General features: G+C 40.1%; 1 long non-coding RNA gene across 1 annotated transcript; it reads right to left on the minus strand.

Moving 5' to 3' along the window:
* Positions 1-15,700: 15,700 nt before the first annotated feature.
* LOC148900452 (uncharacterized) lies at positions 15,701-16,208 on the minus strand. The gene is made up of 3 exons (XR_016114453.1): positions 16,164-16,208; positions 15,984-16,067; positions 15,701-15,866 (listed from the first exon to the last, which is right to left on the minus strand). It is a non-coding gene; the product is annotated as an uncharacterized LOC148900452 (long non-coding RNA).
* Positions 16,209-16,218: the final 10 nt, after the last annotated feature.

A 16,218-nucleotide genomic window follows, 5' to 3' on the forward strand; every position in this document is an offset into this window, starting at 1 on the left:
ATGAGCCGTAATTCATCTTGACGTGCCTCCCTGCTTCATTGCTTCTTTGCACAGGGATCACCCAATTTTACCACCATCACCACAAAGTGAAACTTATTGAACTTGTCGCATTTACACGAAGGTCCTGCCAATTTTCGACACTCAAACAGATGTCCAACAGAAAGATCTTCTTTGTTTGTCCTACATGGGAATTACACAGTAAATCGATTAGAGTGAAATGTGAAATTTATTATCACATGATGTGCACGTAGTGCAGCCAACTGGTGAAGGTCAGTTGTCTGTCGTGCTTCATTCAACATTTCATCTGGTTGATGAAGGCAAATTCACATAAATCAGAGCATCAACTTTTATACAAGCTGGAAGTTGCCATGATTCAGTCTTTTGGGGCCCATCTACACTCGTGTTTAAAAAAATGGTGTTGAAAGGACAATGTTGTTCCACAGCCTAGAAAAAAAGCTGAATTGAAAACGGATGTCAAAGTGGGAGGTTTTTTTTTTCAATCAACGCATTTATTGTTTCAATCACACGTCTCAAATTGCCACTCGGAGAAGAGAGATGACGAGTGTTGAGTTTGGGAATGCATGACAATGACCACTCTGACTGCATGACTGCTCTGATTCTGTTTCCTTTTTCTTAATCCCCCCAAAAAATGTGATTTTGAAATATAGATTGCTTTGACCAAATCATAACATTTTTTTGGCCTTTTTTGATGTCTTTGAACCACATTGCCATTTCATTCATATCAAATTACAGATTTTTAGTTTTACAGTTTTTACTTTTGTGATTTCTACTGTCTTTGTCATGAATGTATTGTTTTATTGTTTGTTTGTTTGTAGACAGCAGTGCTTACGTCAGTGTAAGCTCTCCGTCGAACAGGAGTGGTCGATTGAGGAAAAGGTTTCTTCAGCCGTAATCTGTACTTCTTAGAAGGTGTTGGACGTTTCGCTCCTCATCTGAAGAGCTTTGTCACTGAACTAAAGTTCTGCTGGTACCCTGGCCCCATATGCTTAATGGAGAGAAGTGGTCATGTCAGACCTCTGCTCTGATGGGCCCCTGATCGGACCCTAGCTCTGATAGTTCCCTGCTCTAAGGTTGGGGGAGCAGTGAACTACTCCCTGAAGCCAATGTGATTACATCTATTGTCTATCCCTGCTCCTGAGTTCACCTCATAAGTCAATCTGATGACATCTCCATTCTTATTACCTCTATAGTTCTATCGCTAAATTAAACCTTAAACAGCAAAACCCTTCACTAAATCGCAACGGTAATCGCTGACGAAGCTCTTCGGCTGTGGAGCGAAACGTCCGACACCTTCAAAGAAGTTCAGATGACGGCTGAAGAAACCTTTCCTTGACAGCGGTGCTTATTTTAAGTACAGTTGAATTGAAGATTGAGAGTGAGACACCTGTTGAGTTACACACATTTTCATACTGCTGGTAAAAGTACGGCTGTAAGAAATGGCCACATATCAAACACTTCTGCACTTCATTTCCCCTTGTCAATAGGAGAAAGCGTCTCATTGTAATAAATGATCAGAATAGAGGACACAGAGACAATGCACTTTCGGCATCCAAGCCGATAAACAGTGCACTAGATCAATATAAGCAGGCCTTGAGCAGACTGCGTTGAATTTACCATCATTGCAAAGCTTTCAGGACTCTTACAAAAGTTCACCTTTAGGAATAACACAGAAGCTTCAATTAAACTTTTGTATTTCTCATCTTGCATTGTAGCATTTTCATCCATTTGAATGATTCTCATAAAGTTATCCTAATTATTGTGAGTTGCCATCAATTTATGCAGAAGCAGTAGGAATTGAATTCTGTGTGTAACTGCATGCAGCCATTGGAGTTGTTGAAAAAAGTGGGTGATCTCGTGGGTGGAGGTGTTTGGGTAATCAGAGTGGATGAAACAATTTAAACCTGTTTGAGAGTAAAGTAATTGATATTAACAAGGAAAATGGACAGAAAGAAAGTGATAGTAATCAAAGGGAGACATGATGAGGCAATGGAAAAGAATCGTGGCGGATTGGAGATCTGGGGTGGGGGATACAACAGTTTGATACCGGAGCTGGAAGTATGATGACTTGGTGATATTGTGAGGGTGAAATTTTCTGTCAAAGATGACAACCAGACTATTACCCTTAGGGTAATGGAAAAATGAGAATGTGTCACTTGTGACGGAGGCCTGTCAACTTTGGATATTGTTAGTTGAGTGTCAAACGGATTTTTACGTTTTGTAACTATGAAGTTTATAAACATTTAAAAGACGTTTACCAGAAATAAACAGCTGGTTGTCATCTGTGAATCGGTGAAGTACTGTATATGAAAACCTCCCGACTACAATTTTTTTTTTGTCATGGACTCTGTCAGATGTACCCGAACGCTAAGTAGCATGTGTTAAATTTGAGGAACTGCTATTTTGTTAAGAACAAACAGGTATTTGAGGAAAGCAGAGGAGTCTTTGGTCCTTCAGGTGTCCTACAGCACATGTCCAGAATTGGTTTCCTCTTCGGTTCATACCAACACGTGAGAGAGAACTCCTATGAGGACAAAAGTTGTTAGTTAGCATGTCGACTTTGCAGTGCATTTCTGGCCCTACAAAACGCACTAGCTGAAATTACAGAGGGAACATTCATCCCATTACATATCTTATCTCGTAAAATCTTCCAGTCAGAAATCTTGATTAACTTGTGTGATTTATTGAGCAAAATAATCATTATCAACTCTACAGGATGTGATGAGAATGAAAAATTAAGCGGCCAAATGTGATCATTTATTCATTCAATTTCTTTGCATTTCTTCAAGGAATTGTTGTGCCCAGCAACCTTGTGCTTGAGTGTTTGCTCTCCTGATTATGCATGAGCATGCTTTCGACAAGAGAGAGGATAGGTATGATGGGGCTCTGTCCCCACAGACCTTGATTGGGGCTTTCTTGACAATGCAAAGATAGAAGTTGCCCCTGAGGTTCCCTGAAATAGGGTTAGTGGAACTAGTGGGTGGTCATCAAAGCATCATAAAAATGTCTCCAAGAAATTACTTACCGTTAAGTATTCTTGAGAGAGGACTTCATGTCGGAAACTGGGGCTTACTAGAATATCAGATTTCCCTGGCGGAGGATAATAACTGAAGAATATGTCGGTTCAACGACCGATAAGAATTAGGTGATGTCAAATTGTATTTGTAAATCTGTATTTGGCTATGTTGCGTTGGACAATAAACCACATTTACCGCATCCCGTCTCATTGGAAGAATGTCAGGCATTAGTTCAGGTGCGGCACAGTGTCTGCGGTGTGTAATTCCTCCAAAACATATCTCATCCTTTGCAAAAGGTCACATGGGTGTCAGTGTGTGAAGAGCTTGAACTGTGACTGTTTTTCGATCCTGCGTGAAGAAGTGCATTAACAGTTAATCACTCTTTCTTACAGCTAACAAGTCAGAGTGATTTTTGAATCACTTCTGTAGCTTTTGGGATGAGCAATATATATATTACTTGCCATTCTAATGTTCTTTTAAGTGTTTTGTTGCAACTGCAGCTATTTAAATAAAGATATATTGTGTAATTATACATTTTCAATTTTAATATCATATGAATGTTGTGACATAGGTTTCTTTTTTTTATTCATTTCATTTTGACACGCAGGGACCAGCCGGCACATACCCAATATAGTAATCACTCAGTGAGTCGCTGGAACATAGCGATAATATTAGTTTACACTTTGACTATGAACTATGTATCACACCAAGAATCAAAAATCCATTCAAAGAGAGTACAATGGAGTTGTTCAGTAGCTCGATTAAAACTCTGCCTCATACTCACTTATTTGAGCCCAATCGTTTGCATGCTTTCCACATGCTGTAAGATATTGCGGTAGTTGGCAACACAGCTGAACGAGTGCGGTAATCTTTGGATCAAGCGCCTACATGAATGATGGCTGCAAATCTGGGAGAAAGCTGACTATCTGGCAGCGGCAGCAGTCTGATCCTGGTGAATGACACTATTAACGTGCTTGAGTGGGACATACCTCTGGCGCATGCACTCGTCTCGCTAATATCAAGGCACCTTTTATCCAGTCTTCGACAAGCCCTGTCTCTTAAATATCTTTTTTTTCCTACCAGATTTTTTTTTGCTGACATCTTCATTCAAATTTATAGTGGAACGGCTGATCAAATGCTCGTCATGTTAACCGCCCTGCCCCCACGCCCCTAAAAAATAAAACTGAAATTCTATATATATCTAATTAATACAGTAAGTTGACAAGTCCCACTCTGTTCAACTTTGAAGGGTCTGCAGTTTACCATCTTGGCTTACTTGCTCTGACTGATTTTGGCCCCATACCGCCATGCCGCAGAGGTTTCTTGTCAGCACTCTCCCGGTTTCAATTATCAACCTCATTCCAAACTTGCTAATTACAGCTGACACAAGATGCCTGAGGAAAAAGTAACTGTAAGGTCACACAACTAATTTGTACAGTACATCTTGCGTTTCATTTTGCATTCATTTTCATTTAATCATTATATCATAGAACTAAATCATATATTTATTGTATAAGTAAATTTGAAGTTTGGCTTAATACCATCCATTCGTGATGCAGTAATGACTGAAATTATTCACGCCGTTAGTATTTCTCACACATTTAAAAAGAGTAGAGAGGATAATAGAATTCTGTTTCGTGTAAAGTAACTTTAATGAGACATATCTCATTCCAAGTACTGTATTACATGACAGCCTTATTCAAGGAAGCATTGTAAGTCATGGTGGGATTTTGTGTCACGGGAAAATGTGCCTATCTAACTATCTGCCACATGATTCCGATTAGCTGCTAAAAACCTTCCTTTTTTGTCACACAAACACATGAAATGTGCGGTGAGATTCGTTGGTGGGCTTTTCGCTTGAATCCAAGGCATTATTTTAAATCTTCTCATTGTTTAAATATGTATTAAATATTGACACAGTCACTTTGACCCACAATTGAACATTTTTTAATGGGAGGAAAGCTATAGAAGAACATTTTTTCACAACTACAACATTGGATTTTGTTTAATTTTTCAAAAGAATTGATCTCCAAGCTGTAACAGATATCATTAGGATATTTCTGCCCTCATGAGATATTCAGGGCTATATATTTTTTAGCCTTCCAAAAAAGGTTATCTTTTCTTATTTTATTATCCTCCACATTTCTTTCTTTTTTTTGAACAATTGGATCCACCCACTTGGACACAACAGTAAATGTATCATATGACCACCATCAGCCTAATTTATAGTATAGCTCTAGGAGCAGGTTTGAACAGCTGCCACACTTTTAAATATAAAAAAGTATGTTATCATTTAATCATAGACATTTCACAGACTTTTCTTTGGAAAGATATAGTGGTGAAGAATTTTATGTTGAATCAAGAACCACATGCAATAAACTTTTCATCTGATCCCAGGATCTATAAAACAAAAACAAAAAACAGACTGATGCACCCAAGAGCCAAGAAAATTCAAACAAATCTTATTGGAATTCTCAATTATCCACAAATATTTATCACAGCCCCCTTTCTCTGGTTTTGGCAAGTTGGGATGTAGTGCAGAATTGCAATTCTTTTTGTCAACAGTATCCTTGTTCTTCCCAAGAGGAATGTCTCAGACAGTTGCCATTCAGTACGTCCTGATGGAAGGTACCTTTTGTTGAGGTGTTTTTGGACAGAGCCCCCTGGTTGCCAGCAATGAGAAAAATAACCAATTATTTACACTCAAATTAGTAATCTGCACACAGTTTAATAATTTGTATTCTCAGATGTCTCATCAGTTGTTTACTCATCTGTGCCATCTGGTTACATGTGTGCCATCTGGTTACATGTGTGAATTATACACAATACTCTTTCAAATGTGCGCCACGTCAAACAGTAAATCCGTCATGATCTGGTTGGCAACCAACGGATGGTGCTGTCGGCCCCGCCTGCACCTGCACAGGTGCTGGTCGTCCCGATCAGTGGCGGACTGCCCCGTTCGGATTGGCGACCAACGGGTAGCGACGTCAGCCCTGCCTGCAGCCTCGCAGGTGCTGGTCGTTTTAATCAGTGACACTTAAAAGGACTCCCGGCACGTCCATCCGGTGTCGGTTCATTGTTTGTTGCATGCTTTGTCTGCTATTGCATGCATTGTATGCTGTGTATGTGTTTGATTAACCTTGGCGGACTTTTACACTTGGTTTTCTTTTTATACTTTTTTCTTTTCAGATCATTTTGATGTTTTACATTTTGTTCCTGCTGACCTTCATTTTAATACAATTTGTCAAAGAACCTCCTGCTCCCTCCTGCCTGCTTTTTGGGATCCGCACCCGCCATCACCACTTCGCAAAACGTGACAAAATCAAGGGAAGCAGTCGCAGGAAGGACAGCATAAATTTACGACCAAATGGTTTCTACTCTAGCCATAATAAAAATGTGTTAAATATATTAATAAAAAAGATACCATGTATTCATTATTTCATTATTTCATATCCCTCATGCTAGTGAACAATATTTTGGGCAATACATTTCACTATTTACACCATGAATAATTGTAAACCCCAAAATATTTTTCGTGCCATCGAGATTATATTGATGTTATTTGATTGTTATATCATTTTTGGATTAATTTCAGCGTCATTTATCATTAATGTGGCCGGTTTAAATGCAGTGGAACTGCAAAAAAAAGTGGCGTTTCGAAATACAGGAGGTGATGTTGATTGCTGCTGACATCTACTGGTGAAAAAAGAATGCGCACGCCTGCGGATCTATCTATATACATATGTCTAATTGTAAATCATTCAATCGTGTGCCTTTCTATTCTTTCGTGTGTCAAAAGACACGCGCTAAAACCATTTTCACTTCTCATTGTTTGAAAAGAGACAACATTGCACATGATTTGTAACTTACAAACACACGAAACGCTTACAAATCGTACGCGTTTCGTGTGTCCTCTCACAACATTATGGTTATGCATGTGTTTGCTTTCATCGCTTGTGCTGTTTTGATAAAAATCCAGAGTAAATATATTATTGGGTTCCCTTTTTCAGCGTGAGTCTCAACACATTAAATCTAAGTCATTATCTTTGTTATTCTCTGCCCGTTCAAAGAAAAAAAAAAAAAAAAAAGCACTTCATCGAGCGGGTGTTTTTAACTACTCTTTGTGAACATGTGAAATGTTGCATAAGGCAAATACCTGCTCAATATAGGCGTGTCTCCATCTGTGGTTGGTTTGTAAAACAATGCTTCAGGATAAAGAGAACAGAGAAAGGTTACGGGGCCAAATATTTCACAGAGAATGGGGGATATTTTTAGATTGTTACACCGTTGTTGATGATAAATAAGGATTTTGCAACTTTTCTTTACTTTGTGCAAGTAAAATTGTGTTACATACTCCATTGAATGAAATAAATCTAACTTTTTTTTACTCAGACTTGACTCAAGTGGAGGATGAATGGATTCATATGAGTCCAACTATATTTTAATTCATGACGTCCTGAAAACGAAACTGTAATGAAGTCTTGGAGATGATCAAAATAGTCATCTGTTTAGTTAACCTGACAGTGAGTGCCAAAGCACATGATTTTTGTATTTAAGTCATGTCAGCCAACAACAGGGTTTTAGCAAAGTGGGTGTAAGCTATAATGTAAAAAAACAATCAAACAAACAAAAAGAAAAAACAAAAACAAAAAAAAAAAAACATAAAACTAATATTGAGCGACATGCAGCTTTTATGAAAGAAAGGACATTTTTGTATTCTCACCATTTCGACCTAGTTGCTTGGTAACAAAACTGTTTCTATCTTTCACTGTCTTGTTTTTTTTGTCTGAATGTCAACAGCTTGGCAGAAGGAATTCCTGTTATAGGGACACATTTATGTGCATTCCTTAGTTTTGAGTTGGGTACTGTTTTGACTCTCACATGCATACTTGGCGAAGTTTCTTTGTTTGGTTACTAAAGCCGTTACTAAAGCCGTGCAATCTTCTTTGTGGTCTTAAAAATACTATTTTTGCATCTTAGGTTTTCCACCCAATTGCATCTGGACTTGACTTGACCTTTGTGTCTCCAACTTGACTTGGACTTGAAAAAGGTTGCCTTGACTACAGCTCCTGCCAATGCAAGGAGAGGATTTGGTCTGGATTATTTTACTATTTAAATGCAATACATACATTTATTCTTACAACCCTAACTACTTGACGACAAATTTGTTCTCCTTCATATTACATGCATCATAGCGAACTATGTGTCAAATAAAAATATGTGTCACTTTTCAGAAATTAGAGCAACATTTCAGAAATTGTCACTCATTTCACCTCCTTTTGCTTCCTCTAGGAAATTGCTTTTGGGTTTATGGCACATTTATATGGTTCTTATTTTAGTGCAACCATGAATCAAGTTTCCCATAAAGATGGGGGAAAAATGCCATTGTGATGCCGAATGCCCATGTGGCCAATATATTTAGAAAAGAATGAGTCAAAATAATAATAATAAATAATAATAATAATAATAATAATAATGCATACCTGATCCACTGCTGACATGGATGCTTTGGTCCTCTCCTCTTTCATCTAGAACTGCTTCATGTCATCACAAAGAGAGTACAGCAAGTCCTGAAGAATGAATGACTCTGTGACTTTGTGTTGTCATATTTGTTATCTTTGTTTTTTTTGTTTTTCCCAAGATGGCGGCGCGTGAACACGCAGCGGCTCCCCTCTCCCGGCAAATTGGCGTTTTCATGTTTATGATGTTTGTTAAAGTCATTATAAGTGCCTTGCATACTGGGTCCGAGAGGACAGTAATTTCATATGTGCTGTATGTCATGCATATTAGAGTTTTTGACAATAAAGCTGACTTTGACTTTGATACTTAGGCTTCACAAAGTAACTCGGCGAATTAGCATCAGAATCACAATCATAATCATCTTTATTGCCAAGTATGTAGAACACACAAGGAGGCACAATACAGTTCCATTTGGGCTACTGTTCAAAGAGTTAATGGCTTGGGGGAAGAAGCTGTTTAAATGTCTGCTGGATTTGGTGCGCATGGATCGGTAGTGCCTGCCTGAGGGGAGTAGCTGGAAAAGGTGGTGGTCAGGGTGCGGAGGCTCCAGTAGGTTTTTCCGCGGCCTAGTTTGGATTCTTGCAGTGTGCAACTGCTCGAGCGTGGGTAGGGCGGTGCCAATGATTTTTTTTCCGCCGTCCTAAGTGTCCGTTGAAGTCGGATTTTGTCCATTTTTGTCGCGGCCTCGAACCAAACGGTGATGGAAGAACACAAGATGGATTCGATGACAGCCGTGTGAAATGTTGCAGCACCTCCTGTGGCAGGCCATGCTTCTTTAGCAGCCTCAGGAAGTATATTCTCTATTGGGCCTTTTTCAGGTTAGAGTTGGTGTTGACCTCCCACTTCATGTCCTGGGAGACTGTGATTCCCAGGAACTTGAAGGTCTCAACGGTTGACATGAGGCAGTTGGACAGTGTGAGGGGTAGCTGTGGTGATGCATGTTTCCTGAAGTCCACGATCATCTCTACTGTCTTGAGCGTGTTCAGCTCCAGGTTGTGTCGGCTTCACCAGAGCTCCAGCTGCTCCACTTGTTGTCGGTACGCAGACACATCGCCGTCTTTGATGAGACTGATGACCGTGGTGTCGTCTGCAAACTTTATGAATTTGACAGCTGGGTGCGTTGAGGTGCAGTCGTTCGTGTAGAGAGAGAAGAGGACATCACTAACTGACGTGATCTAAAATGGAAACGAGGTCTTAAATGCGGTGATCTACTGGTTTTTACGTCCGCCTCAAAGTGCAATGTGTCAGCATTCATATCAGGGCTCTGCCAGTGCGGAGTTTGCATGTTCTCCTATTGCCTGCATGGGTTTTCTCCGAGTATGCCTGTTTTCTCCCACATTCCAAAAATATGCATTGTAGATTATTGACTCCTCTAAATCAGGATAGGCAAACTGCAGCCCGAGGGCTGGATCCGGTCAGTTGGTCTTTTTAATCCGGCCCGCTAAAGGATGGTACACAATTAAGGTTTGATGTGAATGATTGCTTTCATTTCATTTGGACTTGTAAGGACAGGCACCAAGTTGACTTATAAGGACTTGTAAGGACAGGTCCCGGTTTCTTAAATTGCAGAGCACAAGTAGCGGAAGCAGGGCAGACGAAGAGAGAGGGAGAGAGATCGAAGAAGAAATCTTATATACCACTTGCGCACCTTTATAATGCCTCTTTACAATGTTTTTATGATAATACTAGTGCAGCAAAAATTATCCCTCAAAATTATCCCTCAATGTGAGTGTGAATAGTGTTCGTCTTTGCATGCCTTGCGATTGGCTAGTGCTGTGATTGGCTAGCAACCAGTTCAGGGTGTCCACTCCCGACTGCCTGAAGACAGGCTGTGATAGGCCTCATGACCCCTGTGAAGAGGAATGGATCATAAAATGATCTGAGGTTTTAATGTGGATTTTTGTATCATGTACAAGTAGAAATAGTTTCTAAAGACATTTAGGAAATTAATTTTTACAGCATCAAGTAGGACAAATTAACAGGATACAAAAATATCAACAAGGACGAGGTTCTCAGCTAATATTTAGATGTGCTTACTTTTTGACTATACTGTACAGTATATCACAACCATGCACTTTCATTTATATGTATAGATAGGAGAGAAGCCCAGACCGTTCTCCCCAACTGTTTCAACCAGCCTTGCCAAGGGGTTCCGAATTCATTCTCAGCCTAGTTGGAGACGTAGGGACGTATTTTCACTGCAGGCGCGAGTCTTTTGTCTTAGTATTTTGCTTGGTAGAATTAAAGTCCTGTTTGTCGTCAACCTTCCTTCCTGGTCTCCGAGCGATGCGGACAAGATCAACGTTGACTGAGCTTTACTGCTATAGAGGTGACATTCCACCTACTGAGAGTCAGATTCCATAGCTGAAGACCGCACCGCTCACATTGCACTTGCTCCTTATGGCCGAACCCACAGGTGATACGGTCATGAAAAGTGACACATTGAGCGATGATTAAGTGATATCAGCGTTTGTGGCGGCATATATATCATTACATCACGCAACCACCAATTTGAATTTATTATCCGCCATATGGAACAGTAAGCCCACGGACTGTTCAGAACTGTCACATAAATCCAGTCACTTTAATATTGTCTAGACAATAGCAGGCAAAAGAAAATTCTGTTTCAAGGGATGACAGGTTTGCATGAAAAAAGTAGGCCAATACAGTAGATACCAAGTCACAGCAAAAAATAAACAATAAAAAATGCAAAACATTAAATACAACTAAATAATATCTAAAAGAAAGCAATTTTGAATTTTTCACCCAGCCGCCCACCAGCATTTCCTTCACAGGCAGTATTTATGACGAATAATCAAGCTACCTGGTGCTAACTAATGCATTGCAACTAGTTAAAATGTTGCCAAAAACAGGACTTGAAACAGAGTTGAGGGTTCCTCTGAGGGACACAGACAATTTTCTAAATTGAAAAATACAGTACAATACAACAAACTGGCACAATGCAAAGCGTGGATTGGCTGCAGTCACCAGCTGGACTTATTGACAGTGATGTTGTGTTGGAGATGAGCTGTTTGTACACGATGCTGTGAAAGCATGAAGACATTAGACTTCTGCTGGCGCATCGGGGGGGGGGGGGGGGGGGGGGGGGGGGGGGGGGAAGGATTTTAATGGGAAGCAGAAAAATGAGAATCAGTCAGAGATGGTGCTTTCAGTAAACTGTCAAGTCATCACAGCAGTTTCTTTTAACACTTAAGCTCAGTTGCAGCAAATAAAAGGTTTTTATTTGTTCCTATTCATTTTTTTTTCCCAAATGAGGACAGAAATACTTTGAGAACATGTTGAGTGTCAAAAACATTTTTTTTTTTCATTTTGCAAGAGTCAGTTACGGCAATGTTTGCGTCCTTATGTAACCCATATATTCTTGAGGTGATTGAGCTTGACTCAAGTCAAGCACATTATTAAGATGAGTTATTAAAGGTGTGGCAAATCCACAATAATAAAGGCAAATCCAATCCAAATCCAATCCAATCCAAAATCGTGACTATGTCAATAGTAACCAAGGGAATATTTTCAAAAGCAATCTGGAAGAACAATAATGACATGGTTGAGGGTTTGAATTTTGAATGCTAAAACATACAATGGCATTTTTTAATTGACATCATGGGTGGTTTGCTTAGAATTTTTAGCGATGATACAAATTTGAATCATTTTTGGATCCTAATCTATTTTTCTATTTCACAGCACAAAAACAAGAACATATAAACTCAAGCAAGCAGAAATGTCAGAGTCGTTGGGTGAAATGTGATAGTGCCCCTGGTCATGTTCTGGAGGTACGTTGCTCTATGGCACCATACTAGTCGTCAACATGGAGAAGTATCACTTTCCAGCTACGTTTTGCAATATATTTTGCCTGGAAAAACAAAGCGATGAATCTCATTGTACTTAGATTTGTCTATACATCCATTTCACCTATCTTCAGGCAGCAAACGGGGTACATCCTTTCATTCACACCTCGGGACAAAATGGAGTGCTCCATTCCTTTGCCATGCACATTGAGGGAACGTAGGAGGAAACTGGAGTATCTGGAGAAAACCCACACAGGCACAGGGGAACATGCAAACTCCACACAGGAAGTCCAGAGACGGAAGTGACCCCTGCACATCTGCACTCTGAGGTCAGCGCACTAACCAATCGTAAATCAAAGTAGAATTTGATTCCAAAACTACCATTATATTGCTTTAATGTGGTTGATCAAATGACCTTTTTAAACCTCACCACTTTTTTGTCAGGCTGCCAGATGAATATAATTCTGTGTTCAAATTCGGGTGAGATATCACACTCCAATTCCATCACCAACCAGACTCTACACAGTCGTTGCATGCCTCTGTCAAGCCTCAGTCCATTAGTACAGGACCGTTGGGAAAGAGCTAGCGGCATTACGTGCTTGTGTGTGTGGTTTTTGGGTCAGAAAAGGCAAAAAAAGGGCGGGGGGAACAGAGGATGAAAATGTTTTCTGGGTTGAGGGGAAAGGGCGGTTTGGACTGGCTAGCCCAGGGGTGGGCAAACTTTTTGACTCGCGGGCCGCATTGGGTTCTAAAATTTGACAGACGGGCCGGGCCAGGAGCATTTGGAGGGAGTGTTTGGGCCGGAAATACTCCGAACAAGTTATGTCCATAATTTATAAAATCACTTCAAATGACTTCGACTGAGCGTATTTTACAAAGATTCCACAGCATATAGCTATATTTTACGTTTTAAGACTTGCGCTGAATATATGAAGTCTTGTTTTCGAGTTGATGACGATCCCCATGTGACGTCACGTTTGGACCGCCCCTGACCGAGAAAGCGACATACAATGCATTTTGGGTACTTTGTTTGGTCTGAAAACTTCGTGTTAATCCGTGTTGATCCGTGTTGATGGCGAAATTAGAAGGAAAACACATAAATAACGCCATGGTGAATCGTTGTGTGTTGCACCAAGACAACTATTTGATATTCGCTGACACAAATTCCCAGCTGACAAATCAGCCCATTTCCAACGGAGCTTGGGCGCAATCTTCTGCTTTTTCTGGGTGCTACATTGCTGTCATTGATGGCTCGAATTGATATGGGAGGACTCCTAGAATCAATTGCAAACATTTATGCTTTCCTCTTCAGAAGAACAAGAACAAGAAAACATCTTCTCCGAATCTGAAGCCATTGTTTTGATTCTCGAGCAAGGCAAGACGTCTTGGCGTGACGTCACGAACAGAGGGGTGGAACCTTCTGAAACTGACCATTTCCGGATTCATTTTGAAGTCATTTTTATTGGTGTTTTTCATTTAGCTAAAAATATCAGCCTGCCTGATTTGGGTATTTTAGATGCTATAAAACGTTTTTCTGATGTCAGTGGGAAACAAAAACAAAAAATGGTGCCGGTTGTCCTTTAAATGTAGTGTGTACAAGCACAGTAAGAACACTACAACCCAATTTATTAACTGTCTTTCAAATGTGAAAAATATCCCTGATCAGTTAATAAATTTGTCTCAAGGAATATGCAAGATATGGCATTTACAGACTATTTCGCAGATACTTGGAGGAGGAAATGGAAATAGATTAAAATAACATATGCACTGTGATTTATCAAGATTGCGTCTGTTTTTAAGTTTCCATCGAAGGGGCAAAGAAATCAACATTTATTGAAAAATGGAATCACTTTCAACATTCAAAACATATTATTACACAACGAAATATTCAAGCTCAATAATACCTAATTGTGTTAAATTTCGCCAAATCATAGATGGTTTGTCCTGACCGCGCGCTCAACAAACTCCTCACTGACGCTCTCGCCTTCACGCGCAAACCATACACGTGTACCGTCGCCGAGCACACAAACATAGACTACCTGCAGTTGAAATTTGCATACTCGGCTCGGCAGCCAATCAGAAGCCTGCTTCTTTCTTCCGGACTTTCGCAAGCGTTACAAAGTCGTGCAATTGCATGTCATTTTCCAAAATAGATGCACAGAACCTCAAACTAGAAGAAAGATTCAAAAGAAGCTAACAACATATGTGACGCTACAAAACGTAAATTTACATTAAACCGTGACTGTAAAGTGTACGTGAGACTTATGAAAGGGGCTTAGTGGCTCGTAGGAATCAATGCAAACGTTGCATTGTGCACCACAATGACAATCGACTACTGTAGCAAAATGTACAGCCATGCGCATTTGACGTAAATTAAGCAAGCTACCATTTGTAGTTGGTGCATTCTTGATTTTAAAAAAAACTTTATACTTTGTGACAATGTTTCTTATTGGGATTGGTCTCATTTTGCTTCAAGTTGGGAAAAATGGGCCAGGCAACTTTTCAGTTATCTGCCCTGTTGTTCGCTAGGTTTTTGTCACGAGTTTTAGACACTGTTTGTACTATAATTTGGGCAAGTTCGGCGGGCCGGATTGAAAAGCCTAACGGGCCGTATGTGGCCCGCGGGCCGTAGTTTGCCCATTCCTGGGCTAGCCTCAAAAAGCACTTGAAGGAATGAATGTGTTACATGATACCATGTTTGCTAATTGGTTATTTAAATTACAGTTTACAAACTAAACATGATTTAAAATATAATATATACTGTAGTTTCCAATATTCCCCTTTTGTTCACGTCATACTGTACACATCACAGTGATTTTGTGTGCCATTTCCTGTCTCATGTCATAAGCCATTGTCTTCCATCTGATCAATGGTGAAAATCAATCAAAGGATTATATTGGACATGCTATACGACACAAATGTTGAGCAACTCTCCTGTATTCGGCATTACACAGAATTGACGTTACATTTAGCATTTCGTGCAGCATTCATCATTTTTCGGTGGCATATTTTGCTACCTGGCCTGATGCTTGACCATGGACAACCGCAGTAAACACCTTCCTCTGGTATTTTTATTCTATGCACAAAACGCTGACGCTGTGAATGATCAAGGTAAGGTGCCAACCATGTCTGCTCCCTCATTGCCTTTTATTCACGGATCAAGTTGACAGAGATTTCTATGTTTGTCCTGTTGTGATTGTGCTTGACCTCATCAGATCATATTTCCCATTTCCTGCAAGCGACTCCACCCAGGGAGTGGTGTCTTAGTCTGTGAATGTACTGTGGGTATTTGTAAAGAAAGGAAACCAGCCAGTAATGAGATATATCTTTGATAAATGCACGACTCGCTCCGCTTTGAAACATTTGTTTCTTAACAAGAGGAAGAAAATACAAGGCATCCAACTGCTTTTTTTCTACAAAAGAACAGCATCCTTGAGTGCCACTCATCCGCTTGTCTCCACCACTGGAATTTCTTTTCAACCACATCATGACGCAGTTGTCGCAACTGAAACAACAATCACGGTTCATTTGACACTCATAGTTTGCAAAGTTATGTGTCACTGAGTAGACGATATACGCCAAACACAAAGGTGTAAGGATGAAACCTGAGCCTGTCCGGCACCTTTGTGTTGCTATGACGACAGCGGCTGCTTCAACTGCCTCAACCAGGGACAGGGGGTCGACCTGTAACGAGAAGCTCCTCCCACTGAGGGGAATTCACACTGGCATCACTTGTAAACCGGGAAATGAATCCAACCAAGTAATGTAAATACAAACTTGACATTTAAGAGTTCTGTCTCACCTATGAAGCTATTTGTGCCCACTTATTGATGGAGGCTTATGCTCTTGGTGCTTCG

Source organism: Hippocampus bargibanti, linkage group LG03 (assembly GCF_051943395.1).
Source record: "Hippocampus bargibanti isolate YZ-2025 linkage group LG03, ASM5194339v1, whole genome shotgun sequence".
Classification (NCBI taxonomy): Eukaryota; Metazoa; Chordata; class Actinopteri; order Syngnathiformes; family Syngnathidae; genus Hippocampus; species Hippocampus bargibanti.